Raw genomic sequence first — 4,337 nt, forward strand, 5'->3', positions numbered from 1 at the left:
ATAAAACCAAAACACGGATATAATATTGAAGCTTTAAAAAATAATAAAACTAGAGAGAGATTACAAAAGGAACTAGGTAATGAATACTCAATATTAGCAAAAAATGATAAAGAAAACATGGAAGAACAAGGGGAAAATATCAAAAATACTAGATATAATGCTTTACAAAATGTTTTGGGTTAAAAAAACATACAATTTTCTCTTTCGAGAAAATTCTATACACGATGGAAAAAAGAAGAATAATGTAAGAAAATACAAAGGAATAAACGAAGTAAAAAGAAAATAAGAGCGACCAGAAATAAATTGATAATTACAAACTGCTAGGAAGCAGAACTACTATTTGCAAAACATGACTTTTTCAACTTCCATAAAAAACACCATCAGAAAATGTAACTACTCAAAAATAACAAAAGACAATAACATCCTAACAGATCACAACGAACTATGGCAAACATACACACAATCCAACTTATATGGAATCACCATGTATTTTAAACCAATATTTATTTCTTTTGAAAAAACTTGTTATTGTTGCGAAGAATAAACGTTTTTATTGAAAATTAATAAACCGATAAAACAATTAGATAATACAGCTCGGTACGTTATAGATTATTTGCTTAAGTTGTACATTAAACGAAAATAAGTAAACTTACTTTTGCGTTCAAAAACGAAAATATGCCTTATGTGGGGTTAACGCAGGCGCAAAGGGTAAAGATTATTGATCTTGTGGAATAAGGAATGTCTCAGAGGGACATAGCGGCAGTGGTAGGCGTAACACAGGGCGTTATGTCAAAAACTTATGCTAGGTATCAGGAATTAGTATCGCTTAAGAATAGACTAAGACAAAGTGCCCAAAAAGTAACAATGGCTCACCACGATCGTTTCATTGGCCAATTAGCTAGAAGGGACCTAACAATTTCTCACCCACAGCTCCAAAGGCAACTTTTGGAAGCTAGAGGTGTACGTGTTTTAGTTAAAATGATAAGAAAAAGATTTCGTACCCAAAGACTATACAGCAGTAGACTGGATAAAACGGATACCAGAGAAACAACCCCACCTTCAGTGGCTGAAATGCAAGAAGCAGTTACCAGACTGAAAAACAACAAGTCACCTGGATTAGACAATATCAGCGCAGAATTAATAAAGGAAGGTGGAGACTCCCTATTGAATGCGATACACGAACTAATAGTGAACATATGGAATAATAAACAACTGCCACAAGACTGGAATACCGGAGTAATTATTCCACTACATAAGAAGGGAGATCAGCTTCAATGTGAAAACTACCGAGCAATAACGCTACTGACTATGGCATATAAAATACTGTCAAATATTGTGTATGACCGATTGAGACCATATGCGGAACAAATAGTTGGGGGATATCAATGTGGTTTCCGCAGGCAGAAGTCCACAATAGATCAGATCTTCGTCTTGAGGCAAATCTTGGAAAAGACTAGTGAATTTAATATAGACACACATCATCTTTTCATTGACTTTGAGAGTGCCTATGATAGCATCCATCGAGAATTTCTGATTCATGCACTGAAAGACTTTAATATTCCAACTCAACTCATTGATATCATAAAAGAAACACTTAAAGTACAAAGCAAAATTCGAATTCAAAACGAACTAACAGATACAATTCATGTGAGAACGGGCCTACGACAGGGAGATGCCCTATCCTGTATTCTATTCAACATCACATTAGAGAAAATAATTAGGGAGTCAAAAGTCAACACCAGAGGAACAATAATAACAAAAAGTGTACAAATATTGGCATTTGCAGATGATGTTGATATCATAGCCAGAAGCGAAAGAGAGATGATAGAAGCATTTAATGCGATAGAAAGAGCGGCACAAAACAGTGGCCTAAACATTAATGAAATAAAAACCAAATACATGAAGGTCAGTAAATCGACAGGCCAAAGAAACCTACAGAATCTGACAATAGGAGACTATAACATCGAAAGCGTGAAAAATTTTACATACCTAGGTTCACTAGTTACCGCAGATAACAATGTCAGTGAAGAAGTTAAGAGAAGAATACATATCGCTAATAAAACATATAATGGACTAATTAAACATCTAAGATCTAACAACATCACAAGAAGCACCAAATGCAAAATATACAAGACCCTGATAAAACCGGTCCTTGTATATGGATCAGAGACATGGACACTATCGAAAAGCGATGAAAACCTATTAGGCACATTTGAACGAAAAATCCTTAGACACATATATAAGGGGGTAAAGGAAAATGACATATGGCGCAGAAGATATAACTTTGAACTGTACACAGCATACAACGAACCCGAGATCATAACATCCATAAAGATCGGACGTCTGCGCTGGATGGGCCATGTTGAACGAATGTTGGAGACTGAAACACCAAAACATATTATGAGACAAACACCAGTAGGAAGAAGGTCAAAGGGAAGACCCAAACTTAGATACATGGAACAAGTGGAGCAAGATCTGAAAACACTTAAGATTACCAACTGGAAAAACAAAGCAAGGAACAGAACAGAATGGCGGAAAATCCTAGAACAAGCCAGGACCCAGAAAGGGTTGTCGAGCTACTGATGATGATGATGAATGTAAGAAAATACAAAGGAATAAACGAAGTAAAAAGAAAATAAGAGCGACCAGAAATAAATTGATAATTACAAACTGCTAGGAAGCAGAACTACTATTTGCAAAACATGACTTTTTCAACTTCCATAAAAAACACCATCAGAAAATGTAACTACTCAAAAATAACAAAAGACAATAACATCCTAACAGATCACAACGAACTATGGCAAACATACACACAATCAAACTTATATGGAATCACCATGTATTTTAAACCAATATTTATTTCTTTTGAAAAAACTTGTTATTGTTGCGAAGAATTTTTTATTGAAAATTAGTAAATTTTGTGTAATGTAAAAATAGTAAATTTTGTGAAATGTTGCTGTAAATTTTGGCGAATGTTCTATAATAACTGTTTCGCCTGTCTTTGTGCTGGTAAATTCCTCCACCATTCCAGAGATTTGTGTGCTACCCATTTTCTTGTAGCTGTTGTTAGTACTGCCTTTGCAACGCTACAGAAGGGTTCTGGTCAAATGAATGACAACAATGAGTCTTGTTTGGCCATTTCATCTGCTTTTTCATTGCCCTTATGAACCGCGTGCCCTGATACCCAGCCTACCGCAACCTTGCTACGGCGTCCTAGTTTATTTAGGGCACTCACACAATCCCATACTGGCTTAGAATTGATCTTTATAGAATTGAGTGCCTTAAGCTCTGTCTAGGTATCTGTGAAGAAGGCAATTAGACGGTGAGTTCTTTTCTGCCTTTCTGTTTCTTCCACGCAGTGATGGATTACCGTTATTTCCGCGTGGAAAATTGTGACATCCTTAGATAGACTTACCGGGAAATGTATCCCTTGTCTTGTCCCTACTGTACCGGCTCCTACACCCTCAGATATTTTTGAGCCATCCGTATATTAGGTAGCTTCTGCTTGTATGGGTTCTTCTTCTTATAGTGCCTATCCGTTTCGGGATGTTGGCGACCATCATGGCAATCTGGATTTTGCAAACAGCTGCTCTGAAAAGATTAGTGGTTGTTGTGTTGAACCACGTACGTAGATTTCAGCTAGGAAATCCTTCGCCTTCCTGGTCCCCGTTTTCCTTCTACTTTTCCTAGTAGAATTAATTACAGCAACCCATATCTTTCGGTGTTCCTCATGATGTGACCGAGGTATTCGATTTTGGCTGTTTTTATTGTTACACCTGGGTGATGGTTGTCCCATAAGGATATCTTCTTTTAGCTCTTCGATTAGTTTTCTACTGTCAGCACTATGCGCCTGGTTTATGTGTTGCTGACTATGTATTAAGCTGTACATCACAGATCTGACTTCGCCCTGTATAAAGATATAGAGTGGTGGAATATTCAGCAAGACCATTAGAACTTATATTTCCTTTCAATACCTTTTATATTATATATATTTTCAAAAATTCTTATAACACATAGTGGTGTATATTATCTTTTATATTATACAAATATAAAACTAAATGATTTATAAATTGTAGATAAATTGCTTGTTTGAGCTCGTAGACCTTTCTACCTTTAGATCGAAACAACTTTTGTGTATACATTACATCTATTTTTGTGACTTTACCATAAGCTTTAGCGCCCGATGTAGATTTTCTTTTGGTTTGAGGGCTTCTTTCAATAGGTACTTTTTTTTTTTGTTATTATCTAGTATTTTAATGTATCTGGTTACTACAGTGATACTAATATACTTACATAATTATATAAAAGGAAAATAAAATAAATACAATTTTGATATT

Source organism: Diabrotica undecimpunctata, chromosome 3, assembly GCF_040954645.1.
Source record: "Diabrotica undecimpunctata isolate CICGRU chromosome 3, icDiaUnde3, whole genome shotgun sequence".
NCBI lineage: Eukaryota > Metazoa > Arthropoda > Insecta > Coleoptera > Chrysomelidae > Diabrotica > Diabrotica undecimpunctata.